The sequence below is a fragment of the Pieris rapae genome, chromosome 10 (assembly GCF_905147795.1).
Source record: "Pieris rapae chromosome 10, ilPieRapa1.1, whole genome shotgun sequence".
NCBI lineage: Eukaryota > Metazoa > Arthropoda > Insecta > Lepidoptera > Pieridae > Pieris > Pieris rapae.
Window position 1 is genome coordinate 7,522,424 of NC_059518.1, and position 13,595 is coordinate 7,536,018.

Here is a 13,595-nt window from a genome sequence, read left to right on the forward strand (position 1 = left end):
AGATATAAAATCCTTATTCATTGCTAGCTTATATCCTTAAGATATATGTTGTTTAAAAGAGGTCTGTTGTTTATAGCTTAAACTTAATCAAAAATATATAAGCTTCCTTAACAATAATCTAAGAATGGCTGTCTCATTCATCAAAGTTAAGGCCATTTGACAGATGAAAGTTTTAGTAACTTGTCTCAAATTTTAACATAAATCATAGAATACATTTCACAGAGTTACACGAAGTTCTAGAATCTTTATCAATTCCGTACTTAATTTTAAAATGTCGAGGATAAATGTGTATCGAATTCATGTCAAAATAATTCCCGCCTACTTGACAGCATGTTTGATTACGAAGGGTCGATGGGAAAAATCATAAATTATTTAAGATTAATTCTGAGTTGAGGCAAATTTTCGCAATTTAAATGTAGGGTTGTAAAAAATTGCATTTTGTTTATGTAAAACTAAATTTGCACATTATAAGACATTATATTTTATTGTAATAATAATTATTCATAATTCGTAGTTTTGTTACTATAAATATTAAATGCTATATCTGTAATAAATTAAATATGCTGTTTCAAACCTCCCACTCACTTGCACCCACATACTTATTCAGTCACTATCATGACCCACACACTCACTCATACACTAAGACGTATTGAAAATATAAAATATTAAAAAAAAGATGTAATTAAATTATATATATTTATGAATATATAATTATGTTTGTAATTGAAGAGCTGGAAACCCTGACAGGTATTTTTTATATTCATTTCATTTGTGTGTAGATGCGATTTTTCTTTCTAAGTTCATTTTATTAATTATTAACAAAACAATTATATTATTTTTACAATTACGAAGGCAAAGAAGCAAAATACGTATTCTTTTTTTTATTTCTAAATTTTTGGAAACATTAAAATGTTAATACAGTGCATGTACATGTTGGCACAGCCCTAACCCCCTAGCATGGGGAAATTCTAATTGGGTCGGAACTAGGGATGGATCAAGTCCAATTTATATTGGACCACACCATGCTATCCCCTGTAATTGGTTTCCTTGTATTAAATTTACATATAAGCAAAACGGTGATTTTATATGCAATATTCAAAAATTACCAATAATTCACAGTTACTAGTAGGATATTTCCTAAAAGTTGTTTGCTTAATAGTAGTTTGGATTAATACCTACAGCTCAGTTTTATCATAATTTCATCATCGGACGTCGAAGCAAAATACGAAATTCCAACCGTATCACCTCGACGTCCGCCGTTCCACAAATGAGCATTTTACAAGACAATTTTTAATTCTTAAAAGGCCAGCAACGCACTCGCGAGCCCTCTGGTATTGTTAGTGTCCATGGGTGGCAGTATTACTTAACAGATGAGTTCAATAAAAAAAAACTCTTTTCTCAATTAGGTCTCTGTATGAGCTAAGACTTGTGCACTACGCTCAATTTCCTTTTTATTTATTTCTTTAAGTTTACATAACTTGACGGTATATGTAACAAAGTAACAATTTGTTTTATAAGCGCGTCGATTATAAAACAAATATCATCATCGTCGAGACATCGTTGGAGTTATGCACTGAATGAATACCAGACGCAGACATTCTAACATATTGAACGAAGGTATAGTAAATATCATATTACCTATAATTTAAATTATACCCATGACCAAGGAACCGTACAGTCTCATTAAAATGAAGCATCCAGCCATTAAAAATACTTTTGTTTCTCTTATTTGGTATCATAACGTTAGATTTCTATCGACAGGAATTAATTATATAAAATATTATAATATGGTGTCGTATAAATTATAAATTTAACCCGAGTTACATAACTTTTACAAGATTAAAAAAAATTTCATAATTACAAAAAAGTATTATTAAATTGCAGTTTTCTAGATTATATCTTGCCATATTTCTAATTCAGTATAAATCACACAGTATTAAATTGCTATAAATTGAAATAAACATTAGTAAATAAAAACAATTAAAACATCTTTAAACGAGTTAAATTGACTAATATAATACCTTAAGCCCCAAAACTTAAATTTAATTAAACATATATGGTGTAACATATAATTGATAGTGCTATGATAATGACTCGAAATTTGAATACTTATATGTTAAACATATAAATCTCTTAAGATTGATTAGAACTTGGGGTCATTTAGTACATATATGTGTATAACGATTTTTCAAATAAATTAAGCTGTCCACATATATTTGCCGCAGGGTAAAACAAAAAGCCAGTAGATTTTAACAAATAAAATAATTATGTTTTTAGTAATTATTAACGTCAATCAGAAATACACTCGCACAACCCAGTATATATACCCTCTGGGCATATACTTTTATTAAATCACGTGTGTTAATAATTTTTTTTAATATTTATCCAAATGATAAGTTAAATGGAAAATAGTTAAATTACTAAATATATTGAAAAAGCTTTTGTTCCAATATCAGTTTACAATTTAAAGTATGAAATTGTGAAACCCGTCTTTCTTGATAGTAAACACTTGATCTAGTCTACGTATCTCCATTTGCGCCTGCAATATCCAGTCCCCTCCTGATATTTCATCCGTTCTACCTTTAATCGATCTACCTGATTTTTATGAAGCTTCTAGAAACTTCTTCTATTCCGACCATAGGAGAAAGTATATATTTCGTTATTTGTCCATTTTAATTTTTTCTCCGTTTCGTAGTGTTCTCTGACACCACCAAATTTCAATAAATAGTTGTACATATACAGGGTATATTTATATGTGTACTTAACACACTAAACAATCTTGACACAATCCAAATATTTACATAAAAAATAATAATTTAAGAATTGATTTATATCATATAATAGAACTACTATTGGGCGCAATTGTGTGTATGCATTGAGAGAGTTTCGTGGTGAGATGTTTGCATATAGTAGCTTCATAATATAGTAGTATGCATAAGGTCTTAAAAAGCTACTATAGCGCTTGTGATATATACTACTTAACTTATCAAAACAATATACGATCTCTGTGATATTAATAAATAAAAGTCTTTTTAGTATGAATAAGTTATATGATTATTATATTAATTACAAGTGAAAATAACGAAAATAATTCTAACTCAACTTCAAGTGTTGAAGCAAAATGTCGTAAGCTATAAACATAGTGGAGTATATATGCCTCTTAGGTTAAACATATTTTTTTTAAACCCCTATTCTTCTGCAAACGGGCAGGAGGCTCACTTGATGCTAAGTGACACCGCCGCCCATGGACACTCTCAATACCAGAGGGCTCCCGAGTGCGTTGCTAGCTTTTTAACTTTTCCTCTCCGAAACTCGATCGTTAAGCATATTGAAATAAACGCCCGCCCATTGAGACACATCAGCAAAATCGAATGGAATTTTTCAATTTAAAATTATCGTGAGTAATTTGCAGGGAAAGATTTATATTCCGAATTCCTTGCCCTTTCTTCGGCCTGTTCGAAGTCGGTTTCAGGGCTTTATCGATGACAATTCCTTAAATTAGAGGCAGCCCTTTCTCAATACGGCTGTCAAAGCAATTTTAGGCCGTCTGAGCTATTGACACTTGACTATCGCAATTCAAATTGGAGTTTGTTCATTCAATTTGATCGTTTACAGGTCGCTTTGCTTTGGTGATTTGTATAGCCTGAATAAACTAGAATACTATTTATAGTTTCAATCCGCTTGAAAGAGCAAATTCTTGTCATATATTATATCTCGTATATATAGTTACGTTTAGTTTCAACAACATTTGTATTAGACAGAATATGTTATTAACATTTACTGATTTAAAGATTTGTTACAGATTTCCTGGTATTTTGTGCCGTGACAAAAGTAAATAAACTTTTATGCATAAAAATGACTATTGAATGAAATGTTAGTAGAAGTCAGACAAATAGAATTTTTTCTCAGTTAATTTTTGAGATTTTATAGTAATCTTACAAATTGAAAACTTATAAAATTAATAAGGAAATAAAAATATTTGGTGATTAGGCGTTTCGACAATTATTAAAATCTTAGCCTGATGCGTTTGTTAAATTTTCATACATCTGTAAACCTAATTTCTTTGAGTTGTTGTGCCAAACGAGATCTACTGGAATTATTGTTATCAATATCAATATAAGAACACTAGCTGCCCCCGCGAACTTCGTTTCTCCTTAATGAGATTTTACTGAGCCTACCTGTTTAGTAGTTTAGTAGAATTTGTCTCTGTATAAACCTCAGAGTTCACAACATAAGTTTTTAATAATGAAATAAATAATAGGGGTTGAAAATTCATTATAAAAAATTGAAAAAAAATAATTGTGGATTACCCTTAACATTTAGGGGGATGAAAAATAGATGTTGTCCGGTTCTCAGACCTTCCCAATATGCACACAAAATTTCATGGTATCAGGAAAGCCGTTCCGGAGAAGTTTAATACGAAAGTAGAGTTTCCTCCTTAACATTTGAACGTAATGTATTGATATCCGGCCAATTATCCTTCATCTTATTACCAATACGTAAATCTGATCGCAATGACCCGACTCAACATCAATTTATTACCTGTGAATGTAGGTCACATCGAATATGACAATTAATATAGTATACTGTCATATTATTATGTATTACGACATAGACACAGGTGATGTTGGAACTGGAAAACATGCCCCTCGTTCTGTAAATATAATTCATACAGTTCATTTTTTAAAATCACTGCCTGTATTCATTACGGCTGTGAGTTGAAATCACTTGAACTTACTGCATGTAATCATTTATGTGAAATGCATTATGCAGCGTGATTGCAAATACGTAGGGTTATATTGAATTACTATGTTTAATTGAGTCGTAAATACCATATCATCAGAATAACGAAAATACAAATCAATAGACAATACAATAGATATTTTGCAATTTTAGAGGTGTACTTTTATAGCCCTAGGACTGATATAGATAAATAAAATAAACAATTTATCATCATATCCGCTTAATAGCGAATTAAGTCGTATAGTTAACGTATTAAGCTCAGTCATCTGTAAGTACCGCCATTTCACACTGGCTGTGTGGACTAAGATTTAAAACAAAGTATAATTTAAATAGAGAATTACATCAATCATCTTCAGATTGATGCAAGGTAATTGTGCACTTGACTGAAATTTTAATATAAATTTTGGGCTGATGTTATCCAACATTAAATTTCATTTTCATGAGAATTTATATGTTAAAGTTAGTAGTTATATTGAAGATATTTATAGTTAATTAAAATTATTATACAGATAATTGATCAAATCTCAGCAAATGTCTATAAAAATAAAAATGTTGACTACCGCAAAGCATAGTCAAAATTTAAACTATGATTGAGGCCTAATTCTGATCAATTTTTTTTATCAAATTTTAATTTGGCTTGAGTCTTAATGAGTTGTTTGTTCGAAGCGATCTAAAAATCCCTTTTTTGTAATGAAATAATACAGGTTAAATATTTTAACATTACTTATACTTAGTGAAGCATGTCTTGGTTAGTAAAACTTTAACGTCCAACCAAATGGAGACGTATGCAATTGACTGCCCTAATGATTATCTTAGAGTATTCTTAAATCGGCCAAAGTGTAATTTTTAAATGCCGCTTGTGATATATAAAACGATTTTAATTTACTTACATTGCAACAATTCCCATTCAGACACAAACATACACAACACAAAGCACAATTTTATACAGATAAGTACAAATCACACCACTTATTTAATGTTTATTCACTCGCGATTAATTCTTGTCAAGCACGCGACGCTCCATCCGACGGTTTTGAAGCTAACTGAACAACGTGAACCCGGTTTCGTTTCAGTATATGTCCGTCCCTGTTACACGGTATGGATGCTGAGGCTTTTGAGGCAGGCTATCTCGCTCTATCGCTGAAAGTGTGTATTACGTATAGGTCAATATGAAAACTCTTCGGGCGCTGGAGGCTGGGTAGTGTGACCACGTAATGGCATGGCGATGGTCTATCATTCGGTATGCAAATATCATATTAATTCGGGTCATGCTATATTTAATTCAATGAATGGAGTGTTTTTGATTTATTTGGCTTATAATTATAATACGTTGTTATTATAAGCCAAATAAATCAAAAAGTATTTAAGTAAAATATTGTAGTGAGATTTTGTGAGAATATATTTGACTAAAATATTTCATAACAAAATATTTTACTCAACATTGTTTATGCAAAATACAATTTTAGTATTTTAAAATTATGAAAAAAAAATTTTACCACAAAAAAGTTATAAAAATTCTAACAACGTAGACGACCGTACCGAATAATTTATTCCAAACTTCCAAACATCTATTTTCTAAATCATAGAACCTCTACAAAATACTCACGCATGCGTTGAACGCTGAAGTTGCACACATAAACAAAACGTGACGTATCGCACGCACACACGCGAGCTTATAAAAATACGGCCTTTAGAAATATACACACAAATATTGGCTGCATCTAAGGGATATATTTGCGTGTGTGATCTGAGCGCTGTCAACGTTTTTTAAGTTGTTTCATATAAATATCGATGAAAGCTTTCTAAGTTCAAACAAATATGTCGATACGGATTTATAAGTTATGAATATCGTTACAGTGGGTGATTATTAATGAATATACTTTATGAAATTTAGAAAATCTGCAAAAGCCTAATGTAGAATTAAAAACACATACATTTATTGTGTGTGTGTGTTTATAATGTATATTTATTTATAAATAGTAAAGAGGTAATAAATATATATATATATTTATTTATTTATTTACATTAAAGTACACACAAGATAAGGACAAAAAATTCAATCATCTATGTTTAATTAATTTATACTCAAACATAAACAAATTCGATTTTGAATTAAGATTCTTTTGGGAATTAGTTTTATTAAAGAAACAGAATAATTTAATAAGTAATTAATATTCCTAAGCCGGAATACTGCAGTAATTATACAAATCCTTTGTTTCCGATTAAGCGTAGCTGAAGTATTTCTTTCTTCGTTCATTAAGGGTTCACGAATTTCAAATCTTTATTACATTATGATCCTCCATTTCTGGCCGTTTTTGTTCGAGGATAGGATAATGATCCTACAAACCCAAAAATGTTGTTTTACTTAATATTTCACATTTTTAATAAGTGCGTTCAAAGGCCTTTGCTCAAGGGAGATATGATGCAAAAGCCGACAAGTTTCAGTCTCAAAAACAAGACCCGTGGTTTAAGCACAACGTGCGTAACATCTGAAGCGGAGGCGGTAACGATCACTTGTAAAAGGAACTAAAATTATAGAATATAATTAAGTAAAGTGCTTGCGAGCCTTCTGCCAGTGCGAATGTCCATGGGCGGCGGTGTCACTTAACATCAGGTGAGCCTCCTGCCCGTCTGGCTCCTGTAACAGAAAAAATATAAAACCAAAATGATTTAATTGAAAAAAAAATACTTGCAGACAGAGAATAGAAACTTAAGATTTGATCATTAAACAGAAAGAAAATCAACAATTTTTGCAAACCAAATTTCACTGTTATTTAGATATAATATTTTTTATAAAGTAAGACCTATATCACACACATGTCTAAAAACAAACTAGCTTGGAAAACAATAGAAAACTTATCCCCAACATTCATCATAACATTATCATAACCTATTGCATATTGTATTCAATAAACAAAACAAACCATATTGAATGAGAGAAAGTTATAAATTGTGCGGGAAATATGTTATTTCTTTTCTTTGAGGATTGTTGCTATGGGATTAAAGATCGATTTTTATAACAGTCCCAGTTTCTCATATTTGAATGATGCAGTTAAATATTAAATGAGATAGATAGTTAGACATAGATGCCGAAAAAGGTATTGTAATATAAACATACTCATTTTTAAACATTTTACATTTATCTTAGTCTTAGCAAACATAGTATAAAAATATTCAAGTCTGTTGCAGAACTAAGGACTAACTTAAGTAGAGGATAGTTAGTAAGGTATCAAGATAGCATGGATGCATGCAGGCATCCATCCAGGCATGCCGCTGGATATGCCGTCTAAGCTATGCTGGAAGAAGGCCGGCTTTTCTTCGATTCCTTCACTGCCTAATTCACTGTTAATATGCCTTTAACACTGCCTTGAATGGGATAATATTTCATAAATCTGAGGACATGAGTTTTAGGCACTTGTTTATCTTTGGCACATATTTTATAAATCGAAGATCAATAATATAATAGGCGTTTTTCTAGGTAATTCTTGCAATGGGAAGGCGAATAAATGTTTAGAGGCAAGGCGCCTTTTTAGCGTGTACTAGTGTTTAAAAAATAAATTGAACGCCAATTATAAATAATTATTGTGACATTATGCTAATGTCCTTATTATATGACATTATAAAAATTTGTGCGGACTTTTATAATCATCAATCGATGTAATTGTACCAACTACCTTTGTAAATAAAAGTTTTATAATTATGATTATCACATATATTACTTATGTAATGCATTTTATGTCATAGATTAATATTATATTTAGTAAAATTTTGCATGTAATGGAAAAAATATATAATAGTACAAAATATTTACACTTTTATCAGTAAATAAATGCCTCGCTCCATAGCAAGGTAAAGTGAAAAACGCGACGTGAATAGCTCACCATCAAAATTCCGCCCACGCTAGAATTTTGAGTAGTATCGTAAAATATTCGCGACACTGGCGAATAGAATTAATCTAGAGGCTACAATGAAGCCTTCAAATAACTTTGGAAATGCTTCAATAAAAATGAAATTCAATTTAAAATGTAAAGTTCTCAATAGCCAATGATGACTTTTAGTACGCATTAGATGCTCTCGTCTGTATAGTATTAATATTTTGAAATAAATTTATAAAGTTCAAATATAAAAAAATGGCGACATTCATCTTGATGGTATGATAATTTAGTTTTACATTTTAAAGTTGTGTGAGCCTATTTCGCCTGCAAACTTTTTGAATCAATCTCGAAAATGATTAATATTCGAATTAAGAACGTATGAAAGTGTCATCTGTTACATTGTGTGTAATTGAAAAAAATCGAGCAGGGATCTGTTTTGTATTAAAATCTATACAAATTTAAAATAGCATGGAATCACCGCCACGACTGAACTACAAAGATATTATAATAGAGCATTCAAAATGATTATGAGTTTTATTTATTTAGAGAACCTTAGAGCTTTTTAAAACATAATTTTAAAATCATACTGTTTAAATCCTGAACATTAATATTACAGAGATAATAATATATTAGTTTGTGTTTCTTACTGAAGTATGTGCGGTTTGATTCAGTGTTATAAAAATGTCTATGTAAATGTCTGATAATGTTTATGGTTATCTTTTGTAAGATTTGAAGGATTTGAGGGGAGTGCAAGTATATTAAATAATTACTTTTTGTGTGATTATGAAATATAGGAGGAATCGAAAGCAGTAGGGCATAGCTGGAGACCGAAGAGCTGACAGCTACCTCGGACAAAGAATTAGTCTAGCTATTCAAAGGGGGAGCACTGTCAGTATCTTCGGAAGCTTAACTAAAGGGACTCCTTTTTATAATATATTTTCGTTATTACATTTTAAGGTTAGTTATTAAAAGTTATATAGCGGGACAATTGACGACATTCTAATGTATTATTAAGTATATGATATAGGAATATATTATCCAGAAGTTGATGCCTTCAGCTACATTCTTAGGTACTGATATTAAAGACGGAACACGAACCCCGATAAACCCAGCTCTATAACATCTTAATTTCTTAACATAAATAAATATATTTTTTAGCTTATTAAAGACGTTATTATTCAATGTGTTTTATATAGAAAGACCGCCATATAACAACTCATGCCGTCACATTGCAATATGTTCCTTTTTTCACCATTTTAATCCTTAAAAAAAGAATTATTTTGTTCACAATTTTTAATGTGATCTAATGATTATGTAAACAGTTATTAAATTCGTGAAGTTTATTATTTGAGTTAACTACTAAGCCTAGGACAAATAAGTCTTTTGCTTTGCTGAAGATATAGGTACTACTACTACTAACTACTAACTATAGGTACGTACAGTTCAGTTTTGATACAAGCTAACCATTTGCTCATCGAAACTAAGATGAACCTCTCTAAGTGATCTCTTGAGATGCATAAACACTAAATGCAAATAAGATGATAGCTTGAGAAAGTTTTAAACTAGTCCATGAAAATTTACGACACTTGTTGTCTTACATGATATTATCTAGTGATGTTTTATTTTAAGTCTTGTGCGACCAAGATATAAGACAAAATTTTCAAGATAAATTTGTATAAAGAATTCTAGTGTTTCTCCTTTCGGCGTGTTCTAGATCATAGTTACTTCGTTTCGGTAATCAGAGAATGTGTGGTAATGATAAATGCACCTGTGGATCGAAGCCACACAAAAAAAATGCGTGCGTACAAAGTAAACATGTCAGAAATGAAACTTCTTTGGAAAGCTAATTTTTAAGGCTTGTGCATATTTATACAAATTGGTAGCTGGTTCTACATAGAGGTTGTTCGAGGCAAAAATGGCTTAAATAACGCTCTCGAACGACTTTAAGATGATACGGGTGGAATATCGTATTCTGCCTCAACGTCTGAAGCTGCAGGTATTAATCCGAATAACTTGTCTTAACACTCTCCTTCGTAAATGCGGTAGAAGATGCGGAGATACTCTTATTACACCGTTTTAATTAAATTCTTAGCATCTCAGTTTAAGCACACGAAACATCTTTTGAGATATTTCGTGTGCTTAAACTTATTACTTATTATATTATTATAATGCACGACCAATATTTTTATGAATGAGGATAAAATTAATAATAAAATTATAAAGTAAATTCGTTTACGTACAACAAATGATTTATTTCTGGTTTACATTGTTAGTTTTGATAATGTCATAGTTTCCTATCGTTGCAATAAAATAGTGTAAAAAAATATGTCGCTTCTTAATATATTCGTTAATGTTTTAATTACTAGCTAAAATTTATAGTCAAGTAGACAACCTACCAGACTTAATGAGATTTGCCTCACCTCAGAGAATAAAAGGCTTTGAGCAAATTAAAATTAATTACTCATTTTTCGATGTACCTTAAATTCCATATCACGCCCTCAGGCAACAACAAGTGACGCAAATTGCGCAGTTTATTTCTGGCACTCGTCATGCCAACTCATATTTACTGACACTTACTTTTTGTGGCTGTAGTAAGAGCGATTTAATATAATATTATTCTGTTAATCTCTCAGCTACGCACGCCATAACAGCCCGAGCTGAGCAGTAAGGGCCTCGTTGTCGCAATGGGTTTTTTTGCTTGCGTACACATATTTTATTAGTCGCGGAGGCCAAACCGCAGCCGCATTCATTATGATTGGTTCAATACCGGCAGTGCACTGATTACTTGCTGCTTTAGTCCCCACTCGATCTTCGAAGATTTAGCCTGCTGCTTATATATCTGAATGGCTTTCCTGCATACCCATTCCACAATTCTGTTAAATTTGAGTCTATCATCCAAATCAATTTCGGGAATTTGCATCTATCAATCTGTATCGACAAATTATATATGGCAATAATATTAGCGCATGTATGCTGTCTTAGCCGGTGATTTTAAACAAGTTCGATAGTTTGTCAGAATTTAACGTAAATCATTCCTAAATGCTATTTAGTATAAAACGTTTCCTTCTTGTGTAATACAATATCACGTATCGCAATGCGTAAAGCAATGTGTGCTTTATATGAGATAGGATCGTAACAAGTTTCGTAAATTCATAAAAACTCAATAAGCGTTTCTGTTTTAGCGTGTCTTTTTGTGTGTAGATTAACAGATTTGCCTGTTTGTATCATAAGTACGCTAAGATGAAGATAGAGATCAGTGGATTCAAATAGTGCTAATTGTCTGATTACTTTTTTTATCTTCAAAGAGTATTTATGCTTTATTCTAAGTCGCTCACAGTTGTACCAAACAAAAATCGTAGTTGGATGAGTGAGAATATGAATCTTTTGCTATAATTCTTTATAATACATTTCGAATTAAATCGAATTCCATTATGTTTTTATGACATGTTATTTGTAGAACTAGGAATTGTCTTTGTTAAGATTTCAATTATTCGCATTATAGATAACTATAAGTTTAGTCGTATTAAATCCTATATTCATTTAGACTACTCTCGAAGCTGGGCACTTTCTAAAAGTAATATTTAAAATCCGTAACTTTCATTGTTCTTTCAGAATTTCTTACATATAAATGTATGCATATAAACTTTTGCATAAAACAGCTATACGTTCAATCACATACCAAAAAATTTAAAGACATCAGAAATTGCTGATATATTAATTAAGGCATCCGTAAATCTGGCAATTTATGTTTTTGTTTAAAATTATGTTTAAATACAATAATACGTTACTTTAATCCGTAAAAAAGTGATTTTAATAAAAGACAATATTGAGCAAAGAATCCGATCAAAGTGAATAAATATAAGAAAAACGGAAGTAAAATTTCTTATACAACTATATCACGATTAGTAGCCCAACATTGTCTCATCTATCACTGTCTCTGTTGGTCGCACTGCCCCAAGCTTTATGGCCCTCTCATAAGTTATTATATCTAAAGCTCCAACCGGAAATGCTCTTAATTCACCATCTATTGTATTGCCAACCTAAGAATCCTAAAATAAAATGTATTCACATATTTTGTATAAATGTATATTCTTACTAGCTGATCCGGCAATAGCTAATTTGTCATGTAGGAAACATTTATTTTTAGTTGAATAAAAATAACTAAACATTAGGGGTTGATCCCTGGGTGGTGTTAAGTGTTGTATGTATTTCTGTATGCTGTGTCATAAAACGATTTAAAAAATCACCAAAATAATTAAAATTAAGACTGGACCTTTTACCACCAGCCTTAGGCGGAAGAAAAATAGACGAGGTCCGATTCGAAAACCTAACCGAGACACACAAAATTTAACGAAAATGGGTCAAGCTATTTCTAATGAGTTTATATACAAACACACGAGAATTTTATATATTAGACTAGAATATGTGTTTTAAAGAAACCCTTTGTACAAATGATTATAATGGTTAATTTCAATTTATTATAAATACAGCTTTATTAATGTATCCATACAAAAAATGGTTATTTAACATTTCTGACTTTAATATTCATAAATGTTAGTTGTGTTAGTATAAGTTGTAATAAATAAATAAAGTTTTTGTTTAATTGTCTATTGTATTGTCCTTTTTTTGGGTAAAATCCTCCCCTGTATTGTTCCATTTTCTTTAATTTTTTTCAATGCATTGGTCAGATCTAATTATCTTATTTTAGATGATAAGGATCTTACGATGAAAGTGTATAATTTTAATTGTTTTTTATTTCTTATACTGTTTTCCGTTTTTTATATGTTATGGAGGGTTTTAATATCATGAACTTAATACTATAAGACAGTGTCATAACCAACGGCTACACATCAAGTGTTTACATACAAATAAGGACAAACAAACAATATTCATTTTATAATCAAATAAATATAAACTTATTAAAATTAACGAATGTTAAACAATATGTTCAACAATAAAAAACTCATCAGAAATAAA

General features: G+C 30.6%; 1 protein-coding gene across 1 annotated transcript in view; it reads right to left on the minus strand.

The window, feature by feature from the left end:
• The window catches only part of LOC111000968 (neuroligin-4, Y-linked), a 48,478-nt gene extending 42,712 nt beyond the window's left edge, over positions 1-5,766 (minus strand). The window contains exon 1 of the mRNA XM_022270595.2: positions 5,634-5,766. The gene's annotated coding sequence lies outside the window, so the exon portion shown is untranslated. The remainder of the gene's footprint in view (positions 1-5,633) is intronic.
• Positions 5,767-13,595: the final 7,829 nt, after the last annotated feature.